Below are 26,719 nucleotides of genomic sequence, written 5' to 3' on the forward strand. Positions count from 1 at the left end.
ACAAGAAGAGAGTTCAAGCAGGCGGAGAGAAGGAGAGAGGTGAAAAAAAAAAAGAATGGGGAATGACGGGAGTAGGAGTGGTTGACAGGCAAAAATATAACCACAGTTCATGCAGTTTTGTCAAAGCCGATAATTGGGGTAGCAGTTTTGCCTCAAGCTTCAAATTAATAAGGCAATACGGGCTGCGCAAAAGGAATTTTCTGGAATGCTGAGACCAGTGATGGCGTCGGCTTCCGCTGTAAACAGCTGATTAGCTAATCTAAGGCAACACTCTCAAAACATCCGCAGTTTACTCTTTTCTATAGATGCTCCCTGGCCTACAGACTGCCTCCAGCATTTTGTAAGTGGAAAAGAATAAATAGTCGACTTTTGCGGCCGACACCCTTCATCAGGATCTGATTTTGTATTTCGAGCGTCTGCAGATTGTCTCGTGTTAATTTTGTAACTCTGTTTATCACATTATTTCCATTTACCCATAAGTGATGGATAGAATAGGGCGCATGAAGGCAGCTGATTGTAATAATTTACAGAAATTGTTTCTAACTTTTCAGGAGTTTGAAAATCCGACTCAGTGGGAATTTCACCGCATGTTTTAGTTCCTCTCGGAATTTGTACTGAGTCAGGACAAAAATGCATGTGTTGGTGCAGCAACTGAGAAGCTGCAGCATCATACCTGTGTGCCCTGTGATGTAAAGGGGATCCGTGACAGAATAAACAAATCTCATTGAAATCCGTCTGTATATATAAAATGCCACCCGTGTCCCCCACAGCAATATAAAACTACCGGTTATGCTGAAGAGCAAAACGATAGATTTCCGTCGGTTTTCATTCTCCCTGTCCTTGTCATTCTCGGCACTCTTTTGTCCCCGGAGCCCACTGCGGGATCGACTGGCCACTATTGAACAGCAGTATATTGAACAGCAATATTGAAAAGCAGAATCAGAAAGAATGGGATAAAAGGTGTTAAAAGGATGTGAAACAAGTCAAATACCGCCCAAGCGGGAGAGTTTGTGTAGCTCGATGTAGAAACACAATACCAGGGAATACCATCAATTATTTATCTGGGTCCATATATAAATCCCCTGGGGACAGTCTCCAAACAGGCCAGCACACACACTGTCCCGATAACCACAGCCGCCGTTCTCTCGGTGCAATATTTTGTTTTCACCTTCTCACAGCAAATAACAACAAATCGATCGACGGTGAAAGCAACGGTCAGCCAGACAGAACGCAGAGTGCTCGCAAAAATAAACAGTTGTCGGCACCCGCAGATAGGAGTGATGAACAGGAATGATTCGGAAAAATATACCACAGCAGTCCACCCCAGCAGAGGTTCTGAGATAGCTACCAGCAGATCTGCTACTGCCATTCCCACCATGTAGCGAGTGACACATTTCGAGAGACCGTACTTTTCCCGGGGCAGGATCACAATCGGCACTAAGTTCACTGAAAGAGAGACAAGGAACAAGAAGCTGAGAAAATTCTGAGCTGATACCAGTGCAGCTGTTTGAGGGTTAGCGGTTGCTGGGTCGAGAGATGGCACAGAGCTGTTGAGACAGGAGTTTACACAGTTAAGTGAAGTCAATATGATCTGAATACCGATTCCTTGCTGATGACCAAAAGATGGACTGACAACGGAAAGCCAAAACTGGGTAACTATTTCCTCGGAGTCAGTACTGGACGGAAAGTTTTCTGGTGGCGTCTTCCGGGTTTCGTGTGGGCAAAATAAATAAATCAGGACGCTGATGGCTAGATTCTTCTGTTAGACAATCTTCAGCTTCTGTGGCGATCCCTATTCCTATTCTAAAGTTTCCCTCCTTTAATATTTCCAGAAGATACAGCACAGTGATACATTCGCACGGAATGTCATGATGCCTCCCACTGAATCCATCGCAGGGAAGCGGGGGAGAGGTATTCAATACCCAGCAGCAAACTCGGTTCCCTAGTCATAAGCCTGTAATTATGTCAGATGTAGATATAATAGAATAAATCTCACAGCACTGATAACTGTGAAGCAACACGACGGTCGTGTTAATTGGCTTAGCAACTGCTTTCCATTCAGTCATATCTCACATACTTATTAATAATCCACAACAGTTTTGTGTTACAACACGGAACTCCTCACATTTGCTGACGTGTTACTACCGGCCGATGGCTTGATTGTGGAACCTAACTCAGACAATCACCCATGCACAAATGCAGACGATCAATTGGTCTACTTTTCGCGTGCTGTATATGCAGTGCAGCTTCTAAAAGACAAATAGCACAGAGACCGAACATTCGGTATTTATTCACAAACCGCTGCCTGGCCAGCTCAGTTTCCCAGATGTTGACGGATTCGCTTAATTCGCGGAACACTGCGAATGGACATATGACATTGAAAACCGGCGACAGAAACAATCGTAACAACGAAATTAAACTTCATTTCTCACCAAAAGCAGTGAAACTGCGGCTTACCAGGAATTCCGAAGGCCGAAATTAAAGGAGCGTATACGTTTTCTATTCGTCGGATGACTGGATACACCATTTCAGTGAGTGTGTATGATTTCTATTGCTCCTGAATTCACAACTCTGCAAAATACTCTGGTGTGATGTATTCTAAACGATCTGGATTTATACAGAGAATCAGTCCCCAGAGATACGATTATTCACATCACTGTTTTTTTTTATTACAATCACACGAACAAACTCTTTAATTGAACACCATGGTCTCCGATATAAACACTGGGCCGACAGAAGTCAACTACATCAACATTGTTTGGAACTACCTCAGCAGTAGCTATGGTGGAAAATAATGAGAAATAATGAGAAAAAAAAACTGAATTTCATCGGACCAGCTACACTTGCAGATTTCTTTAAAAATCGCGTTTCTAATGTTGGCTAATCATTCATTATAATCGGAAACCAGCAGCACTGACCAACCGCAAACTTCTGCCCCTGTGTTTTCTCGTTTTTAACTGTCCTTCAGTGGTTCAGCTCCTTCTTGGTTGCTCAGAAACATGTGCGCACGCGCATACACATGCACATACACACACACAAAGATGAGGATAGAGATGAGACAAAGATGCAATGGAGAGAGCAAGGCCGGAATGAAATCCGTCAAATTATCACGTTGTTAATGCACAAATACCAGCAAATCTGCAGATGCTGGAAATGTTGTTGCTGTAATAGTCTTTCTACGAGCTTCTCAAATCTTCTAACACAACAGAAAATTGAGAAGGAATATTTCAATCTGAATATGAATGGACAGACCCGTTAAGTATTCAAAATATTCAAAATAGTAGTCGAAATTGGGAGATGAATAGATGAGGGATGGCTGGAAGTCAACGACACAGGGAGAGAGGGTGAGGGAGAGACAGACCAAGAGAGAGAGAGAGAGAGAGAGAGAGAGAGAGAGAGAGAGAGAGAGAGAGAGAGAGAGAGAGAGAGAGAGAGAGAGAGAGAGAGAGAGAGAGAGAGAGAGAGAGAGAGAGAGAGAGAGAGAGAGAGAGAGAGAGAGAGAGAAGCATACAGACAGTGAGCAGTGAGGGACAGGTCAGTAGACTGTAGAGTTGTTGTGTTCCTCTTGGATATCCGAGTTTTCTGTTACAGTGTGAGAGATGGGGTTCATTCTGTACCTGTCAGGCTCTGATACAGTGTGAAAGACTAGCTTTCATTCTGTAAAACCCAGTTACTGGAACAGTGTCAGAGTACATACATTTATTTGCAGCCAATCCACCTAATCTGGAGTCAGCTGCAAACCTAACCGGTCTATATACGTATCCAAACCATTAATGTAATTTTTTACAAAAAAAAAACAGCAGCAGCCCCAAAACTGATAGTGGAACTTCACTTTTCCCATCTTTTCGGTGTGAAAATGATGCTCTTGCCGTAACATCCTACTTCCAATAATTTGATGATTAATGTCTTGTATGACAAAGTCTGAGAAAACGATAATAACCGCTCTATTGTTAATTAAATTTTAGGTGCTTCTCACAGAACGGCAGCATATTATTAAAACATAATTTCCCTATTCTGAACACATGCTGGGCTTCTGCTAACATGTCTGGTCTTATCACCTGATTTGCAACCTCATTATTTACTGCTGTTTCCATTACCTTACCTATGATACACGTTAAGCTTACTGGTTATAATTACCAGGATCTGTGTGGTCACCCTTCGTATATACCAGACAACGTTAGCCCATTCAAAGTCTTGATGTATTTCACCTGACTTTAGTGTTTTTTGAATACATGTTAGGGGTTTGTATTTTTATTCACTTACCTCTTTAAATACTCATGGATATAAATTGCTTGGCCGTGGATATTTATTAATTTCAGCCGAAATATTTTCAGCTGAGTGCAGACATCATTTTCAAAATCACTTAAAAATTATTTTTCTCCACTCTTGTTGGCATATTGTCAAAATCCTTGCAGGTGAAGACTTTACCAACGTATCAGTTAAGGGTATCCCCTCTTTCCTCGTCTTCAAAATGTAACACCCCACTACTATTCATAATACACTTAACTTTCATCTGGATATGTCTTTCAGAACCTACGTATTGAAAAGAAAATCTCTTTGGGCCAATATTCGCATTATCAGCTGTATCCTTCTGAGCTTGACGCCTGACATTTGGCAGTCCGAATTTCCCTCTTTATAATAGATCTGATATTTTCATATGCTCTGCAATTAACAACATTATTTTATGTTCTTTTTTCATTATCCGTACTTAGTTGTATTTTCCCCAATTTTTTGTGATTTTTTTTTGTTTACTCATGTGTTTGGTCTACATTTTTTATAGCTTTCCCTGACCTGCGCTATGAACATTTCTTACACAGCGTGTAAACGTTAATTTAACCTATTGTTCATCAACTGCTTCAACGTGGTTGAGAGATGCGCAGGGATGTAACAAGATTTCAAAGCTTTAGAGAAGATGGAGAAGGCGAGAAAAGAGGAGTGAGTTGCATTACTAATCAGGGATAACATCACACCTGCACTCAGGGTAGTTAAAATGAAGAGTTCAGTCACTGCGTCAATTTGGGAAGAACAATAGAATCAGAAGTGTGCAATCAAATCGATGGATTGTATTATTATCTGTTGCCGGGTTTTGATCCCAACCAGCTTACTGACCCTCAGTGGGTGAGCAATCAGCTGACAGTGACCACAACGTCTTCAATTTCAGGATAGCTAGAGATAAGAATGGGAGAGTCATAAATTGGAGCCCGGGAAATCACATGGGTATGAGAAAGGAACTAATAAGTCTTACTTTCTCTGGCAAGTCGACGTCAAACACGTGGAGCGTGTTTGAGGGACAATTACACAGAGTGCAGGAAACTTATGTTGCTCTTAGAAGGACGGACAGTGATGGACGGACGGACAAAGGAACTTTGGATGTGCAGAGAGGTCATCGATTTGCTGAAGAAGAACACGGAAAAGTATGTGAAGCTTCGGAAATTCGGATTAAATGGAGCACAGGAAGATTATAATGAAGCCAGAAAAGAACCAAAGAAGGAAATTACGAAGGCCAAGAGAGGCCAAAAGTCCTTGGCAAGCAGAATTAAGGTGAATCGCAAGGTGCACTATACATCAAGAGCAAGAGAATGAAGGACAATCCAAGGATAAAAATGGAAATATTGGCTTAGATATTGACAATGTGAGTGAAATACTTAATAAGTACTTTTCTTCAGATTTTAATAAGGAGAAGGATCTGGAAGACCAGGAGATCAGTGTTCCATGCATAGTCATGTAGCACATTTGCAGGTCAGGGAGAAAGAATGTTTGTGCCCTCCAATGAGTAACAAAATTGATAAATCCTTGTGTTCTACTAGGGCTGACGCACGTTATTAAGGAAAGCAAACGATGGGACTCTGCGATGTTGACCAGTATCTTTGGGTCCTGCCTGGGCACACGATAGGTCCCGTGGACTAGTTAGTATCTAAGGTTATGCCTCTATTTAAGAAAGGATCAAGCGAAAATTCTGCAAACTATAGAACAGCAAGTCTGACGTCAGTTGCATGGAATTTGCAGGATTAAATTCTTAGGGATAGGATATATGAACATTTGGACAACCTGGCTGTAATACTGTGGAGCAGGTGGTGCCTTACCTACTTGATTGATTTTTCTGATAACGTGACGAAACAGAATAATGAATGTAGAGCAGAGTAAGATGTCTACATGGATTTTACTAACCGATTAACAATGTCCCTCTTCGGAGGCTCATCCAGAAGTTTAGGATACATGGGTCCGCAGCTACTTGGCTGTTTAGATTCGAAACTGGCGTGTGAATAAAGAATACAAGGTCGCAATTGAAGAGAATTACTTCACCTGAATGTGTGTCATTAGTGGAGTTGTGCATGGATTTGGGCTAGGACTTCTGCTTGTGAAGTATAAAATGACGAGGAGGAATGTATAAATGGGTAGTTTAGTATGTCTGTATTACGGAAAAGGCAGATGGAACTTAACCCTGATAAATCAGAGCTGCTGCACCTTGGGAGGACAAATTATACGAGGCAGTAAACAGTTAAAGGCAGAATGCCTAATGGTGTTGCTTAGCAGAAAGATCTTGATGTCAATGTTTATAGCTCCTTGAAAGCTGCACCTCAGGTCGATCATGTGCTTACGAATGGTGACGGAATGCCTGTTTTTAGTAGTTGAGGTATTGAGTTCAACATCAAAAAAACCCTGTTTAGGCCACATCCAGATTATTGCATGCATTTCAGATCACCGCACTATAGGGTGGATGGTGAGGCTTTGCAGAGAGCGCAGAAGAGGTTTACCAGAATGCCGTCAAGCTTAGAGGACTTGTGCTAACTGAGAGTCTGGAAACACTTTGATTGTTCACTTTGGAGCGGTGGAGGATGAAGGAAGACCTGAAAAACCTTTATAAGATTATGCGAGACACAGACCGAGTAGGCATGGATTACTTTTTCCCCTGGTATTAAATGTCAAACACCAGAGGGCATGCATTGATGTTAAGGGGTAGCTTTAAAGGAGATGTGAATAATATGTTTTTCAATTCGTCCACGAAAAGAACTTGCACTTTCCTTGCCAGCGGCACAAGTGCTACTTCTGCCTCTACGCCTCTTCGGTCAATATCATTCAGGGCTCCAAACATTCAATCCAGGTGAGGCGACTCCTCAACTTTGAGATTGTTGGAGTCATATTATGTGTCCAGTGCTCCCGGTTTGGCCTCCCTTATATTGGTGAGACGTGATGAAGATTGGGAGTCCGCTTAGCAAACCAACTATGATCCATGCGCAAGAAAAAAAGAGATGTCCTCCTTTTAAAAGAAAGGGGCTTCTATTCCTCCACCATCAACGCTGTCTTCAAAACGTCCCTTCCACTTCAGTCATGTCTGCTCTCATTCCATCCTACCGCCAACCGATCAGGGTTAGAGTTCCTCTTCTCCTCACCTACCATCCAACCAGTTACGCGTCCAGCACATAACCCTGAGTGACTGTTTAGAGGTGCTTTAGGGTTATTTCCAGTGGGACTTTGTGGGGAGCAATGTCAGGTCATTTGCTTTTGATGGGAAGGAACAACTCTGATATCAGTGTGGTGTCCCAAGGAATGAATTTGAAGACGTGACAATAATTGCGCATATAGATAACAGTGAGAGGGGATGCTGAAGACTACAAAAAAGCATGAAAGTTTTGTCTGATATCAAGGAACACTACTCCTTCTATGGGGTGGTGGATCGATCTGTGAACAACATTTGTTCAATAGCCGGTAGATAATGTGAAGGGTGGCTTGTGTTGAGTTCTTCAGCGCCAGAGCACTGGTCTCTCGTCTTGCCTAATTTCCAAAAGGAGACGTAATATTTTCCTCTCTTAAGTTGGAACTTCTAAAAACTGAGAAAAATTTTCTGGAAACTGTGAATACATTCTGGTCCAACAAACCCTTTGCACTACGGCGGTCCCAGTCAACATAAAGGAAGTTGAAATGTTTCTATTTTGCAGCCCTTTTGACTCCTCATATTCCTGCTGACAATTTGACTGCCTTTAATGCAATCTTAATAAAGTGAGCATCTCTTCCTAATTTCAAAGGGACACATTGTAGTAGTCTGATTTTTGGGATGATGTCCAGTATTATCTTATCCAGGCACAAATCTGATGTTCCTCCCAGATCAAACATATGTCTCCCACCTCTTTTGCTTTCAGTCTATCGTACGTGTAGCATTTCTACTGTGAAACAGAATTGCCAGTCTGTGCCACATCCTCAACATTTTTTTTTCTGTTTGGTTTATAATATCCCAGTGTCAGGTATGAACCCAGGTCTAGGGGCCACCTGTCTTTCCTAGAACATAGGACTGCACAGGAGGGGATATTAGGCCCTTCTCTACATATTCGTGTCGCTGTCCAAGAGTCCCTGAAGCACTCTTTTGTTCTCTGCTATTGCGACGCTCCTGGTTGTGCATTCCAAAGTCCCCATCACTCTTTTTACTTCATTTACATCACGACATTAAGTAAATATCTTCTCGAAGAAAACTTCAAATCAGACCAAAAAAATTCTAGACACTTCCATTGGATTTCTTCCGAGGCAATGCCACTCGAGAGGAAATAGTTCCAGCATACACTGCGTTCCTCACGGCACACCTTCTCCAGACATCCTAGTAAACCACCTCGGCTCAAAAACCTCCACAAGCTTCCTATAATGAGGTGAACAGATGTGAATACTGTACTCTCATTTGTGCCCTAACCAATATTTTATTGTTACGTTCTCGCGACACGTGACAGTGGTACCCTTGTCACGTGACTGGGTTTTAAGCTATACTAGACTTGAGGTAATGGGCTTGTGATGGTGGCGTGATGTCATTTTCCCGCCAGTAGATGTCATGTGACTGTCTTTTTTTCCAGGGTATAAAAGGAAGATCCCACCCTGTGAGGAGGGGCAGTTCGTGGCTGGATTTGCCATGTTGATTTCATGCCACTGCGTGCTTTAATGTGATGATGCAGTTTAGTTGAAAGATGAAGTATTATCTAATGCGTAAAGTTTAAAAGGTCATTGCCAGCAGTTTCTTTACAATACTACTAGCTGAGAATCAGTGGAGTGTGAAGATCGGAGTTCGGGAGTTAAAGATCGGGGGGAATCTATTTCGACGGTGCAACGGGTTCGACCTTGTTTGATCCTTATTCGGAAGGAATTCGTTAACTGTTCTCGGGTTAATCTCTGCGAGACAGCAGAAAAGATTGAGGACGGTGTGATAAAGGAAAGGCCAGTGCCTTTAAGCCGTTACGTTTCGTAAATTCTTCCTGGGAAAAGTTCGACTTCGGGGATCGAAGCAAAGGGACGTGAAAGAGAATCTAAATCGTCTTAAAAAGTCTCTCCCTTAAGTGGACTGTGAGCATTTCGTACTTCTGGCAATACCACTTTAAAGAACTGCTTTTGCAACATCACTTTAAGAACTGTTTAAGCTTCATTGCTTTAAGAACTGTTTAAGCTGCCGCACAGAAGCTGATTTCCGGTTACGTTAGTGTTTGTTTACTTTTGGGTGGTTTGATTTCAGTGTTTAAGAAAAGTGTTATTTGTTATATAAACCCTAGCCTAACTCATATATTTATTGTTGACTGAATACGTAGCATTATAAACATGTAAAATAATGACACAAACAAAATGCTGCTGGAACCCAGCAGGCCAGGCAGCATCTATAAGAAGAAGCATTGTCGAAGTTTCGAGCCGAAACCTGTTAACCTGAGCTCGGGTTGTAAAGTGTAACATCGTGGGTAAGTTTTCATTGCTAACGCAATGGTCTTTCTTTAGAAACAGTGTTTGGGTTATGGTGAGAGCTAACACCTCACGGGTTTAAAAGTACCGGAGTGTGTCATCCTTCGGTTTACACAGTCAGGGAAAGCAGCGGGGTTTCCTTTGTGGGAATATCGTCCGGGATCGATTTCTCTGGGTGTTGTCTGATTGTCATGAGCATTGATCCAGTGGGTTCTGTGTTTCAGTGCTCTGGAATATGAACTACGTCCTCTGTGCGGCGTTAGATGAAACGAGAAGACGCCGAGGAGAACAGAGCGTAGGGTAAGACCCTGTGTGGAGATCGTAATTTGATTCAACCTGGCGGTGAGCTCGACTGCGGATCGCTGAACTGAGCTTCAACTGGTGCTCCTTTGACTGTTTAATTATAATGCGCCCTTGTAGCACTTTTTCTTTCTCTCCTTTACCAACACTTTCGTTAAGATTAATAAAAAAAAATAATTATTTTAATCGTATGATGTGTGCTATCTTGTCACTGAGATGTAACAGGATTGCAAATGACACAAACCTGCGCTTGGAGTGGGAGAGCCGTCTCAGCCTCACGGGTTTAAAAGTACCGGAGTGTGTCATCCTTCGGTTTACATAGTCAGGGAAAGCAGCGGGGTTTCCTTTGTGGGAATATCGTCCGGGATCGATTTCTCTGGGTGTTGTCTGATTGTCATGAGCATTGATCCAGTGGGTTCTGTGTTTCAGTCTGTGTTAAACAATGGTCCGGTAAATTGATTAAGATCCGAGCTGAAGGTGTTGAGCGGCAATGCGAATCCAAGGGGTTACGGATGACGAATGCGTGTCTATTGAGTGGAGTAGACTTTTGTAATCCCAAAGACTTGTTGTTTTCGACTTTAGGTACCGTTAATGCAACATGAACAGTTTTGTTCTCTGAGCAGAGGTTTGACAGAATGGCGATCAAAAATGTTGTTTCAATTCAGTCTACCGCAGACGTAAAGACTGTAGATCTGACTGGTACTTACGGGGTCCCGGGAGAGAATTGGTCTTGGGTCGCCCATACTTTCTTGGGGGAGGACAGCGCAGTCGAGCGTGCCGGTTCGGAAGCAGAGTTCCTCGTCGCTGAGGATGAAGACACCAATGAGAAGTTAGTAACAAACCTCCGGAGCGAGCTGAAGTAGTAGTCTGATTTGGAAGGTCTAATGAGTCCCACGTCGTGTGCTGAGCAATCTGCGTTTGTAGCGGACTTTACCTCCCTGGCGAATAACTTGGCAAAATGCCCAGATTCAATGTCCTAGCTATCGTAGTTTCCGATCGCTTTCGGGAATGAAGCAGACCTCAAAAGGGGAAGACAAGTTTGAGAGTTGGGTACCGAAGTCATCTCAGATGCTGCAGGAGTGGCCGTGCTGTGATGACGTAAAATACATGTTTTGTCGGTGAGTATGGGAGGGGGCCGATTGCTGACGTAGTGAGCTGCTTAAAGGGACAGAACCCTTTGCTACCTTTGCGGACTGCATGCAAGTAGAACAGAACATTTGTTTGGCGCGAGGGGAGGGAAAATGGTGACTGCTTTAGATGACAAGATTCAGAGAACGCAGAAAAACATTCCACCGAAATTTTTCGGCTATAACTGTGTTGAAGAGAGACAATTCAAGGGGGATTATGAAATCCAAATAAGCTGTCGGTGAGTGAGCTTTCGGGTGGCTATAAGCAGTTAACATAACAAAAAAGCCATTTTTTCCGACATAACAAAGAAGACACTTTATTATCCTTAGCTGTAAGATAAACGAAGAAACTCCGTATGTACTAGATCCGGATGCCGGCAGATTGGACTGAGGGAGGGCACAAGTCGGGGCACGGGGTTGAGTAGGTCGCGTTTGTCAGCCGGATCTGCAAACCTATGAGCGAAGCAACCACACAGCCAATTTGGAATACCTGCCAATCAAGCGGGCTGTGGTGGATAAACTAAGTGACTATCTATATGTTGCCAAGTTTAAAATGAGGATGCAGAAAAAAAATTATGATGTATGACCTATCTTTTAATTTTTGATTACGGAGTGGTATACCTTGGCGTGAAATTCTATAACTTTCTGATCAATTTTATTACTATATATGAATGTGCACACTTTATGTTGTGATGTATCTATGTGTTGCACTCTGTAAATCTTGTTTATTCTTCTGAATAAAAATACTGTAAAAAATGAGGACGAAGAACAATCCAGTAACTTTTGTCCTCGGCGAAATTGGATGAGACAGGCCATCTCTGATTGGGGAAGATGTCTGCCTATGATTTCAGCCTGAAGTACCGGAGAGGGAGTCGGGACATTGACACAGATGCGTTGTCCCGACATGTAAAAGAAGGGCCTGACATGGAGGGGGAGTGGAGAGCGTTACTGCCCCCAAAGTCAAAGCCATGTGCGAATTTTCCATCGCGGGAAACGGAGAGGAAGGACAAGATCAGAATCGACCGGTCGAGCGGACAAGATGAAACACTCTGCTGTGCCTCTACTACTGACAGAATGACAGCGATCGAAGTTGCGGAACCAGATTTCGCATCGGGTCACATGACCTCCAGACAAGACTCGGCGTCCTCAGCTGGTTTTGCATAAGAAGATTCGGCGGGTTCAGTTGAAGTTACCGCACGATGACTCCGGTCAATTGGTGGTTGTCAAGACCTATGGGTTGCTCGGATATCGGTTCTACTGGTCCAGAATTTAGCCACAGGTCGAAGAATACTGCAAGTCGTGCATTCAATGGACATGAAAAAAGTTAATGTCTAGGAGGGCAGCTCCGTTATCTCACATATGATACGACTTCGTAACGTACCAGCAGCAAGAGATGACAAATCGAGTCGGATTTTAATATGAAATAATTATTTCCATTTACTGAAAAAATATAGATAATTAAATAAACTATTTTTTACACAAAAGTTTACAGTGTAATGCTCACAAACACTCAAACTTAGAACCCGTTCTTAACAAATCTCACTCAAGTACAATTGTAAAGTGGCAGTTCAGAGAGTCCCAGTAATTCACGAAATAGGTGGGAGGAGAGACTTGTAGACTCAGGATGCAGTGACTGGGTGATCACGACGAATTCCAAAGATTCCATGATTCGCAAACGAAAAACGGTTACAGAAGACCCCAGGCGAGGAATACAGTTCCGAAGTTCAAAAAGAGCGATTTCACTAAGTGACTGTCACGAAATCCACACCCATAGATCATACGAAGGGCAGGCCCGTCTCTGCAATGTACAGCGTGCCGCTGATTAACCCAATACTTTGGATCTGGGTAAGCATTAGACTTTACCCGTCTCGATTGTGAGCTGTTCCCGGATAGCTCGAAGCCTGCGATCTTCACTCTCTCTCATTCCTTCAACTACATCGACAGTCTCTCAGCACTGTGCATATTTCTTTTACACCGTCGGCATACGTCATAAGGTAACATTAGAGAATTCCCAGGAACGAATTTGAGGACACGTGACCCACAGTAAACGAAACAATGGACTCCCAGTGAAACGAAACTTTAGACGGTAACACTTCTAGAATGCGTGGCCCCTTCATCCACTGTATCTGAATGTCCTAATAATACAGCCTGATGCCAGCATCATGGTCAATTACTTCGTTATTACGATCACTACATCAGACATGCACAAGCCTCCACCAAGGATCAGGCAGCGTCCATGGTTGGCGAAGGGTGATGGGACAAGTATTTAGTTCATTGCATCCTTCCCAGGCGGATACATGGTGATCAGGGACGGGGATTTGATTGTGGCTTCAGACTTGAGATAATGAGCTAGCTTGGAGATCAGATGTATTATCTGCTGCGTGGGGATGAAGCAAGTTTTGCCAGTTGACCACTATTTTGGGACTGCCGGGGAACATCTACAATAGGAGACTTATCTGAGTATTTTTCTGATATGAGAAGGGAGTCTTTGTCCTATGTAGTGGACAGTAAGATGTCAAAGATATCAATTTTTCGGGTGACACCGGAGGATGGGAATGACCCGTCATGATTCTTCATCGGAACCAACTTCTATCTCTATTGCAGGAGAACATTTTGACCCCGAGCCCTATCAGTCCCTAGACCTAGTAAGATAACTCTGCACCCACATAGGGGACCGAAGGACCAGCAGTGGAAAGAACCAGATGTGACCTCCTCCTTAAATGTGACACTGACCGAGAGGATGAGGAGATGGGATGTAGTATATTTTGCCGTTTGCAAACTACCCAATAATTGCTGAAGAGATGCCCAACCCTTATCCCGCCAAGGCGGGGGAAATGGGGGGAAAGTAGCAGAGGACACGCAGGTTTGCGGTTAGAAATAATCGGCTGGACTATAACTGAGCAAATGGCGAAGTCAGTCAAGTGAGGGCAGGCCCTGAGTTGTCTACAGGCACAAGTAATGGACAGGGAGCGACATTCCATGGTACACAGGAAAGAGCCCAGGGAATGTCGGAAGCTGAAGAAGTAGATGATAGGGTACCGAGGTCTCAAAGGGTCAGGAAACGCCCATACATACTGGCCTAGGTTGGAACTGAGAAACAGAGAGTGGCAACCTATCCCCATGGTGATCTATGTGACGGCCATGTACATCTGGTTGAACTTTATACTTTGAATGAAGGGGTGATAAGTCATCTCAACACCATGAGGACATGACTAATTTTGCGGTGGGTGATTTTAACACCATGGGAAAAGTTTCAATGCCATCGTATCGTTCTTTCTGTAGCAGCATTGTCTGGGTATTGGTTAGTGATAACATGTGCTTTGGAATGAGTAGCCACCGAATCAGGGGAGCAGGTTCTTTGTGTTGTATGCCGGACACCGGTATCAGTTTAGGTCCTTTGCTCGGTATGGGATGAAGAGAAATGATGGTGGAGAGGATCTATGTACTGAGATGGACTGAGAATCGGTGAATATGAATTTTGGGAAGAGTTGATATCCAACTTGTGCACATGTGACTGTTTAATTATTATGGACCCTTTTTGTTGTTTTGTTTTTTTTTTTCCCCCTTGCTTTTACTAACCATTTAGTTGTTATGATTCATTATTATAATTGATTTAATCGTAAGCTGTGTGCTGTCTGTTATTTATTGGTGTCGAGTTGCAACATGGTAGCAAATTACACAGCGCCCACACAAACCGGGGCTTGTGATGGGAGAGCCGTCATAATCTCACGATGTTGCGGGATCTGAGTGATGCCCTAGACCTACACATCCAAGGACCACGGTGAGGCTTCATTCGTTTGTCTTGATCATTCATAAAATAAATATTCATATAAATTTCCTACATCTAATGCCGCAAAACTGACCCAGATATTCAACCCAGATAAGTGTGAATTGGCTCATTTTGGTAGGTCAAATATGATGGCAGAATATAATAATAATGGTAAGATTCTGGGCAGTGTGGAGGATCAGAGGGATCTTGGGGTCCGAGTCCATAGGATGCTCAAAGCATCAATGGAGGTTAACTCTGTGGTTAAGAAGGCATATTGGCCATCAGCAATCGTGAAAACGAATTTAGGAGCCGAGATGTAATGTTAAAGCTACTGTTTATAGAACACATGTTAAACAGAACTTGAAGTACCGCAATCAGTTCTGGGCACCTCACTACAGGAAGGATGTCGAAGCCATAGAAAGGGTGCAAAGGAGATTTGCAAGGATGGTGCCTGTATTGGGGAGCATGGCTTATGAGAAAAGGTTGATTGAACTCAGCAATTTCTCCTTGGAGCAACAAAGGATGAAATGTGACCTGAGAGAGTTGTATAAGATGATGAGAGGCATTGTTAGAGTGTATAGTTAGAGGCTTTTTTCCCAGTGTTGAAACTGATGCCACAAGAGGACAAAGGTTTAAGGTGCTGTGAGTAGGTACAGTGGAGATGTCAGGGGTAAGTTTTTCTTCCCTTTTACTCAAAGAGTGCATTAAATGGGCTGCCGGCAATGGTGAAGGTGGTGGCTATGATAGGATCTATTCAGAGACTTTTCGATAGGTACATCGAGCTTAGTAAAATAGGGGGTTATAGGTAAGTCCGGTATCTTTTAGGGTAGGGATATGTTCGACACCACTCTGTGGGCGAAAGGCCTTTATTGTGCTGGAGGTTTTCTATGTTTTTATGAACCTGTGACTCATCACTAAACACAACCTTCAGTCTGAGAGGCAAACTTCAGGCATCGTCCTCTGCTTCCTTCTACTGTGGGAATTGTGAATCTCGTCAACTCCATCTCTCAGGGCCACATGCATTCCAAACTGTTAGAGTAATCTGTCATGAGGTACTTTGGCAAATGTCTTGCGATAATCCATACAGAGAACATTCTCAAGTCGGAGTTCCTGTTCTTCCGTGAACATGTGCAACTTCCCACTTGAAAGGGATTCAATGCGCCAACCCGAAGGTTTTTTTTTTAACCGGATTCCATTCAAAGACCAAGCAACTTCTTTTTTCTCCTTTTATTTGTCGCAAGTCCGGCAGTTTGATCGTCCCATTAGTTCTATCAGTCATTAGTCAGTAGTTATTAGTCATAAGTCATAAGTAATCAGTCATTAGTAATTCATAAGTCAATCATTCGTCCTTACGTGAAAAAAACTGGCTGTCTCTCGGACTTGATAGACGAATTGGGACCGGTTTACCTTTTACAGTTCTGAGAGTTCTGGGTGCAGTGTTTGAAAATACATCGCGTCATTGTTTGGCCAGATCTGGTGAAAGTTTGCTGAAGAATTCTTATTTATCCTCTGTATATTTCTTCCTGTCTTTATCATCCTCCGGCCCAAATCTGCTATTTTTTTTTCCGACCAGCGCTGCATTTCTTTATTTCAGCAATTGGGCTGAGAAAGTAACGATGCTTAGGATTATGCTCGTCCTTGCAGTCTTGGTCTTTGCACAGGTAGTTGGGTTTGCAGAATGAACAGTCATCAGGAAACACGAGACACATCTTGCATGGCCTCAACCTGCGTAATGCAGTCTTTTTTCCCTAGTAGACTGAGCGCTCGAAACTGTTCGCAAAAGTAATATTTCCTTTTGCGTTTTCGATCACTGCAGACTACACACCCTGCATAGTCATCGCCTGAAATGGTAAACTTGGTTCTGTCATGTCTTGGCTCAGCCCTGGTTTCTCTTCTATTTGACTCTTCATCCCCCCATTTGCTCGAGCTGCTCATGTATGCTCCCTTGAACTTTGAATAATTCCAAGAGACTGGGAAACCCATTATCTTCTGTCACAGACTTCCTCGTGTCAGCGACTTAGACCAGTCATTCCTTTTTGAGAGTTTCTGGAAGTTTACTTTCAATTGATATTGTCACCAGCGGATTTTTGTTAGCACCCGTGTCTCCACTGTCACTGAGGTCTTGAAATGCCTTTTCCACAGCTTGAATTCATTCCAGTGAGGATTTCTGGAAGCTGGCATTTTCTGGAACTCCTCCACTATTTCAATAGCAATGCAAATTTGATTTCCATAGCGGTTTTCTGGAACACGGAAGAAGACACCTGTAGTGTTGTAAGCAGAGAGGCGAAGGTCTCTTCTGATTTTGCCGTCAAGACTGTCCAACAGTTGAAACTTTTTCACCGCTCTGGAACCGGTCGGTTCTACCTGCCTCTGAAATCCTTCCCAGTCCTTTCTCCATCTGATAAAATCACGATTGCTGCCAATAAACTTCGGAAGGCACTTCGGTTTCAATCTGATGGTTGGACTGGGAAAATTGGAGTAAAAGCCCAACGCTCTCTCCATCTCGCGCGCACTCGTTCGGTTGCACTGTCTCTCTTTCTTCCTCATACTCACTCTCCCTGCTGTCCTCTTTCTCTCACTCTCTCTTTCGATCTCTCTCTCTATTTCTCAATCTCTCGCAGAGCTGCCAGTGAACGTAATACAACTTTGACTAAAGTTGTGAACACGTTAAAATTTGATACAGAAAGATAGTTCAAAGTATCAGACACAAGGAAAACATACAGGTAGAGAACGAAGAGGAAACAATTGTGAAGGAAATGGCGTGTTCTGACGGACGCAGGATTGTTTGATACAAAGGAAAATATACTGCTGATCGGGCAGGTTTGTTAGAAGCAGGGATAGCAGGCTCGAATCAAGCTTCAATTTAACAGGGCAGATCCTAAGGTGCAAAGGGGATTTTTCTGGGACGGTGAGGCCAGTGATATCTTCGGGATCAGCTGTAAACAGCTGATTTGTAACTCTATGTCGAGACACAAAATGGAAAAGAGTAAACATTTGACCGAATTCTGATTAAGGGTCTTGGCCGGTTTAATAATTTCCATAGCTGCTGCCTGGCCTGCTGAGTTCCTCCAGCACTCTGTGTGCGGAAAAGAGTAAGCCAATGATATTTTCGGGGCGAGACCCTTGAGAAGGATCTGATTTTGTGTGTATTGTTTTGTGTATCGAACATCTGCAGATTTTCTCGTGTTTGTTTTGTAACTCTGTTCATCACATCAGCATGAAAGCAGCTGGATTGTAACACTTTACAGCAGTTATTTGTCACTTTTCACAATGGAGCTTTCACAATGCCAGAAACAAAATTGCCAGCAAGTTCGCTGGGTGAGAGACAGGGAACAGCAAATTGAGAAAAAATACCGTGCAGAAGGTAATGCAGCAGATTAAGGGGATCAATAATATTTCCACTTTGTTGTAGCAGTTAGCGGTGGGAGGGTCGAGAGGACGCAGAGCTCCCAGACGGATAAGGAGTATATAAAATAAAATAAAGTCAATATTATATGTATATGGATTCCATACTGATTTGAAATGTGAAGTGACAACGGAATGTCAAAACAGATTAACCACCTGCTCAGGGTCAATACTGGATAGAGCATTTTCTACCGGCGCCTTCGCGTCTTGTCTGGATGAAATGAATAAATCCGGAACTTGACAGCGGGATTCTTCTATTAGATAACTTTCAACTTCCATGCCAATCTCTGTCAGCGGCAGAACATTTCCGACGGACGGAACAAAAGCAAAAATGAAATGCTGGAAGGACACACCCAGCCGAAAACAGAACATGTGGAAAAACAGTTCATGCATCATTCGTTGGAACCGCTGTCACAGTGTTAACCCTGACACGAGCGTTAACAGGTTTCTCCTTCCATACAAGCTGCTTTGGGCTTAGTGTTTCCAGCTTTCCCCGAGTTTGTTTCCTATTCCATCATTTGCCACCTCACTGACTTTACAACAAAACTTTGACTGATTCCAACAAAATCCAGTGCAGTCTAACACAACCTCACAGCAAGAGATGACGCCTCCCACTGAATCGAACAGAGGGAAGCAGGGGAAAGGATGTCTACATCCAGCACCAAAGTCGATGCCATAATCAGATGTCTGAACCAGTGTCAGACATAGATTTATTACTTTCTAAAATAGCTACATATTCAGTTATACCACATTAAAAATCCATCACCGGTCGAGGCCAAAACACGGAACTCGTCCTATTTGCTGATGTGTTACTACCAGTCGATGGCCTGAATTGGAAATTGGAAACAAATGTTCTTAGCGAAACGTACCGAAGAAATGTGGCAAGTATGCAGGGGATTTCTGCGTGGGCTTCTGAGTAGGTACGTTCCAATGAAAAATGGAAAAGATGGTACGGTACAAGATCCGTGCTGCACAAAGCTGTTGTAAATCTAGTCAAGAAGAAAATAACAGCTTACGAAAGGTTCAACAAACTAGTTACATGAATCGGGCAGATTATAAGTTTTACAGAAAGGGTCTTGAGAATTAGATTATCAGAGCCAGAATGGGCCATGAGAAGGCCTTGGTGAACACGATTAAGGAAAGCCCCAAGGGAATTTGCAAGTACGGAAGAGCAAGAGGATAAATCCCGAGAAAATAGGACTAATCAAGTGCGACAGTGGAAAACTGTGTATGCAACCGGAGGAAACAGCGGATGAACTTAATGAATACTTTGCTTCAGTGCTCACTACGGAAAACAGTTTTAGTGATTGTAGTGATGACTTGCAGCGGATTAAAAAGATTAAGCATGTACATATTAAGAAAGAGGATGTGCTGGAGATTTTGGAAAGCATCAAGTTGGATAAGTCACCGGCATCAGACAGGATGTACCCCAGTTTACTTTGGGAAGCGAGAGAGGAGATTGCTGAGCCTCTTGCAATGATCTTTCCATCATAAGTGAGGGTAGGGTTGGTTCCGGTGGATTGGAGTGTTGCAGATGTTGTTCCTTTACTCAAGAAAGGGAGAAGAGATAGTCCAGCAAATTATAGATCAGAGAATCTTACTTCCGTGGTTGGTAAGTTGATGGAGAAGATTCTGAGAGTCGGGATTTATGAACATTTGGGGAGGTATAATATGATTCGGAAATTGACAGCATGGCTTTCTCAAAGGCAGGTTGTGCCTTAGGAGCCTGATTGAATTGTTCAGGATGTGACACTGAATAGATACAGCTGTACATATAATGTAAATTGATTTTAACAAGACATTTGATAAGGTAACCCTTGCAAATTTTATTGAGAAAGTAAGGAGGCATGGGATCCGAGAGCACATTGCTTTGCGGATCTAGAACTGGCTTGCCCACGGAAAGCAAAAAGTGGTTGCAGACGGGTCATACTCTGCATCGAGGAAGCTGCCCAGTGGTATGCCCAGTGATCTCTCCTGGGACCCCTACACTTGGTGATTTTTATAAATAACCTGCATGAGGAAGTGGGTGGTTGGGTTAGTAAATTTGCTGATGGCAGAAAGTTTGGGTGCGTTGGGGATAGTGTGAAGGGCTGGCAGATGTTAAAATTGAATATTGATAAAATGAAAAACTATGCTGAGAAGTGGCAGATGGAGTACATTCAGATAAGTGTGAGATGATTCATTTCCGTAGGTCAAATATGATGGCAGAAAATATTAGTAATGGTAAGACTTTTAGCCATGTGGAGGGTCAAAGGAACCTTTGGGTCCGAGTCCATCAGACACTCATAACTGCGACGCAGTTTGGCTCTTTAAGAAGGCAAACGGCGCATTGGCCTTCACCAATCGTAGGATTGAGATTAAGAGCCGAAAGGCAATGTGGCAGCTATTCAGGACCCACTTCAGACCCCACTTGGAGTACTGTGCAGAGTTCTGGTCGCCTCACTACATGAAGGATCTGTAAGCTATAGAAAGGGTGCAGAGGAGATTTACAAGGGTGTTGCCTGGATTGGAGCGCATGTCTTAAGAGAATAGGTTTAGTGAACTCGGTCTTTTCTCCTTGGAGAGACGGTGGATGAGAGGTGAGTTGATAGAGGTGTACAAGATAATGACAGGCGTTAATCGCGTGGATATTCCGAGGCCTTTCTTCAGGGATGAATTGGCACGCAAGAGAGCGCATAGATTTAAGGCGCTTTGAAGTAGGTACTGAGGAACCGTCAGGGGTAAGTTACCTTTTAAAACAGATAGCGCTGTGTGCGTAGAAAGAGCTGACGGTGGTGGTGGTGGAGGTAGGATAGGGTCTTTTAAGAGACACCTCTATGGCTACATGGAGCTTGGAAAAATAGAGCGCTATGGGTAAAGCCTAAGTAGATCTAAGGTATGAGCATGTTCGACAGAGCTTTGTGGGCCGAAGGGCCTGTATTGTGCTGTATGTCTTCTATGTTTCTAAATTCCGCTCCTCTGAGTCTCCCAGCCAAGAGAATTTCAATCAATTACCGTGAAATTTCAATCACACACTACTCTGTTGCTTTTCCAACATTCCATAATCTGCCTACGTTTCTGTTTCATCTTTTTTGCCGCTGGCATTTCAAAAGTTCTTTTAAAATTGAATCACACCATTCAAGTTTATCAACTTTCAGTTAGATCATGAAAGATGCTCAGTGTGAGGGACGAGATAGATAATGTCCCTGCATAGTAGTTCATTACTGGGGTTGTGTAGGTATCTATCCTTGAAGTGCTTGGGTTGTACTGGTGATTAACGGTGTAATACAGTGCTAGGTGAGTACAGTTCTGTGTGCTCAGTGCACATTGCTGGGAGTTTGGTAGGCCTGTGTCCCAGTAGCGAATGCCTGTATATTGTAAAGTTCATTGCTCTTGTATTGAACAGCTGATGACTTTTCTTGAACATTGCTGGACCCACCCCTTCCCTTGCGGTAAACACCAGATGTTGTTAAGATGAACGTCCTTAAAGTACACCGTTTAAACATCATGTTTAACTGTATGTGGCTTGTGTCCCCCAATGGACTAAATCGCCCAAAGGATTTATCGACCTAATTGGTCTGACTGACAGAACAGTATCATCTCTTAGTATCAAAACGCCAGAGAATGTTCCTGTCCAATTTCTCTTCTGAAACTTTACACATGACTTCTCTAACATTTTTAAACAAATATAATATTTCTTATCATCCTAAGCTCCTGAACATTCCCGTTCTTCTCCAACTTCCACAATGGGATTGGGAAATTCTGCACTCTGACCAGCTGAACGGTGATTGACTCTCACATATCAGACATAGCCTTAACCGGTAACATCGGCTCCCTGACTGCTCTCTATGTGTTTTGCCCAATTGTGCTGTAATTTGCCGTCACAAATTTACATTACTCCACCTGCAAGTCCAACATCCTTATCAATAACCATCTGAGTACCTCCAGAATTATAATCCGTAAATCGTACCTAATGAAACTATAAACATCTCGTTGGGCTCATTTCCCAAGTCTAAGTTAAATAAGCCCCCTTCCCCGGTTGAACATCTATGTACTGTTTCGGCAAATCTTCCTGAGCACATCTAACAAATATTGCCCCATCCAAGCCTCTGGTGGTATGGGAGTTCAAATCATTCATCCACTAAAGCAGTCCGTAAACTTTTGACAAATCTGTAACTGGCTAATGGCGGCCCTATAATATTTTCCATCACAGTGATAGCACCTTTCTTATTCCTGAGTTCTACCCACATTGTCTTAATGGCAGGGCTTCAAGTATGACCTCATCAGCAGTGTATATCATCGTCTCTCAGCTCGCTCTGGATTCCCTGAATCATATAAATCCTAGAATGTTTAGATACCTGTCCTGCCCGTGACTCAACCATTTCTCTGTAATGGCTGAATCAACGTGTCATATACTAATCCAGACTCCAGGACGTCTGCCTTAACTGTTCTCAACCTGCACTGAAATAAAGAAACTTATGCCCTTCGGAGTCGCTGTGCTCATTCACGAGTCCCAATCTTGACTTCCTGTTGGTTTTCCCCGACCTCATCTCTGCCTTCTACTCCATGCTACTCGCTGACTTACAGCTCTAGATCCTAACCCCGCCTTCACATGCCACCTGAGAAAAATCATCAGTGTGGTTCCTGCAATCTTCCGTATGAGAATGTTAGTTTCGCTTTAGTCACCCATCCTGCTTACTCCCGTCCCACCTATCCTGGAAGAGAGCAACAGACCGTGGCCTCACATTTAACTGTACCAATGTAACATTTCTTAACTCGCAAACAAGTTCTTTTTTTGCCGGAGTTGTCTCTCTGTCGTTAGTTCTAATAAGGATCATGATCTCTGGCTGATCAACCTGCACCTTCAGAATGACTGCAACCTGTGCTGAGACATCCTTGGCCCTGGCATGATGAAGGTATCGCACCATTCTGCTATCTCACTCATTTCCACAGATAATCCTCTCTGCGTCCACTCACATCCCCTCCCCTCGCCCCACCGCAGCTAACGTGTTCACAACATGTGATTAATTTCCTTCCGTACCGAGTATACTCATGTGCTCTCCAATAGCCTCTATAAATGAAATTTGTTTTAAAATTAATTAAATTTTGATTCAGCTCAGTGAACTTATATACGCATTCGCAAACAAAGGGGCCTGCACTCGTGTTGAAACAAAATATCTTGTTGGAACTCGTACGCTTCTAATACAGAAAGAAAAAAAAAGAAGTGTCTGCAGTAGTCGCAGTATATAATTCAAAATAATACTTATCATCCTCTAAACAGCCGATCTTCGTGTTGAAAGTTAAAGACACATACGAAAATATCACTCAGCCTGTTCTCTCTGTCATCCAGTCTCCGTCACGATGTTTCATTCGCTTCGCTATCTCTCTCTCTCTCATTCCCTATTTTTCTGTCCCTCCCGCAAGCGCTCTCCTTCGCCCTCATTCTCACACCATCTCCCTCGTGCGCTCTCCCTCACCCCTTCTTTCTTGTGATGTCTCTTCCGCTCTCCCTGTCTCTCCCTCCGTCGCGGTCTCATTTATCTCCCCCTCGCAACGTTTCTTTCTATCACACCCCCTTGCGCTCACCTTCGCTCGTACCCTGTCCCTCTTGCACTTTCCGTCGCTCTCCCTCTAGCGTCATCTCGATGGCACCTCTTCCTCACATGGTCTCCCTCGCGTCCTCTTTCTCGCGATGTTTCATTCGCTCTCTCCTTCCGCCCTCAGTATCGCGCTGCCTCCTGCTCACGCTCACTTTCTCTATTTCTTTAACTCTCACAGAGCTACAAGTGAAGTTTTAACGGTGCAAAGATTCCAATCCAATGTCAGGGAAATGTATACAACTTAGTGAAATGCTTCATCTTTGCAAATTTCCATTAAAATCGAGAAGTGCCCCAAAGTATGAACGGCACTTAAAGTTGAGAACCCGAAATGATACTCGCCAGTTCCCCCTCAAGGGAGATGGTGCGTTGTCTTCAACTTCTAAAAATCTTTAAAAATTTCTTGCAGCAAGACGGGAAAACTACAGTAGAGAACGAGGAACAAAAGAAGGTGAAGGAATTCACGCGTCATGACGGGAAGAGGAGTGGTTGATACAGAAGAAATTATACTCCAAGATCAGGCAGTATTGTCAGAACCGCAAAGCAGGAGAAACAGGTTTGCATCACACTTCAAATTAACAGGGCGGGGCGTTTTTGAAAAGGGGATTTTTCTGGAATGGTGAGACCAGTGATGCCGTCGGGATCAGCTGTAAACAGCTCTTTTGTAGCTGTACCGCATCACACAGAAAGTGGAAAAAGAGTAATCAGTTGACAGGACTCTGTTGAAGGATCTCTGCCAGAAAAGCCGACAGTTTCCTCTTTCCTATAGATGCTACCTGCCCTGCAGAGTTCCTCCAGCGTATTGTACCAGGAGAAGAGTAAACAGTTGACTATTCGGCGGGAGACCCTTCATCAGCATCTGATTTCGCGTGTGTTTTATTTGTATTTCGTTAATCGGTACAGTTTTTTTGAAACTCTGTTCATCACATTGTTTCCATTTACCGACAAGTGAGGGTATAGAATAGGGAGCATGAAGGGAGCAGAATTGTAAACGTTTACAGCATTTATTTCTAATGTTTCATGAGTTTCAAAATCTGATTCATTGGGTATTTCACCGCATTCGTCAGTTCCTCTCGGAATTTGGTTTGAATCAGGGCGTAAATACACGTGTTAGTGCAGGAACTGAGAATCTGCAGCATCGCCGATGCGCTGTCTGCGATGTAAAGGGCATCGGTGAAAGAATCACCAAAACTCCGTCTATAGATAAAAAATACCACGTATAATGCCCACAACAATATGAAACTACCGGTTATGCTGAAGAGTAAAAGGATGGATTTGCTTCGGTTCTCCATCTCCCGGTCCTTGTCATTCTCTGCTCTGTTTTCTCCTCGAAGCCCCCTGCGGGCTCGACTGGCCGCTAGAATCCGCCTGACAGTCAGAATATTCAACAGCAACATCAGAACGAATGGGACACAAGGATTAAAAATGCGATGAAATATCGCAAATATCAACCATGAGGGAGAGGTTTTGTAGCTCTGTGAATAAATACATCCCCAGGGAACACCATCAAATATTTCTGCAGGCCGGAATACAAAGGGCCACCAAACAGTCTCCAAACAGGCTAGCACACTCACTGTCCCGATAATCACAGCCGCCGTTCTTTCGGTGCAGTATTTTATTTTCAGCTTCTCACAACAAATAGCCACAAATCGATCGAAGGTAAAAGCGACCGTCAGCCAGACCGAGGCCACCGTGCTCGCAAAAACCAACCACCAGACGAAGCTGCACACAGGAGTAATTCGCAGGAATGATCGGGGGAAATATATCCGAGCAGTTACCCTGAGCAGTGGATCCGAGATAACGACGAGCAGATCGGCAGCTGCCATTCCCACCAGGTAGCGAGTGACACATTTGGAGAGACCGCACTTTCCCCGGGACAGAATCACAATCGCCACCAAGTTCGCTGGAAGAGAGATATGGAACATACAGTTATGAACATGCTGCAGCGAATGTAGTTTGAGGGGATCCTGTAATATTTCCACTTTATCGTTGCATTTAATGGAGGTAGGGTCGAGAAAGGGTGGAGACGGAGGTGGAGTTTACGCGGTAAATTAAAGTCAATATCATCTGAATACTGATTACTTACTGATGATCAAAATGTGAAGAGGAAGCGGAAAGCTAAAGATTTGTAACTACTTCCTCAGATTCAATACTGGATTGAACATTTTTACCGGCGGCTTCCGCATCTCGTCTGCATGAAATGAATAAATCAACACGATGGTGGCAGAATTCTTCCACTGGGAAATCATCAACTTCCATGGAGATCCCTGTGAGCGATAGAACAGCAAAGGACGGAACAAAATAGGAAATCTGGAAACGCTCTTCCAGACAAAACAGAATATGTGGAAAAAACAGATAAAATATTTCTCCTCAGAAATTTTCTTAGAGAAACCCGTGACACGAAGTGTTAACAGCATTCTCTTTCCATGCAATCTGTTTGGAGTTTAGCACTCTCTGGATTCCCCGTTATTTTCCCCTTCCTGCATTTGCCACCTCACTGACTTTACAACAGAACATTGACTGATTCCAAAACATTCAGCACAGTCAAATGCAACCTCACGGACAGACATGGAGCCTCCCCTTGAATTCATCACAGGGAAGCAGGGGAGTGGAATTCAACATCCAGCAGCAAACTAGGTGCCGTAGTCAGATGGTATCAGATTTGGAGATAATCGAATACATCTGATAACAATGAAGGACCACGTCGGTTGTGTTAACTGGCTCAGCAAAGAGTTAATTGTGTTGTCCATTAACTGTTTGTATTCAGTCATATCGCACAACAATTCCCAACAAAAATCTACAACAGTTTCGTGTTACAACACGGAGCTCCTCACATTTGC

The sequence above is a fragment of the Hypanus sabinus genome, chromosome 31, assembly GCF_030144855.1.
Source record: "Hypanus sabinus isolate sHypSab1 chromosome 31, sHypSab1.hap1, whole genome shotgun sequence".
NCBI lineage: Eukaryota > Metazoa > Chordata > Chondrichthyes > Myliobatiformes > Dasyatidae > Hypanus > Hypanus sabinus.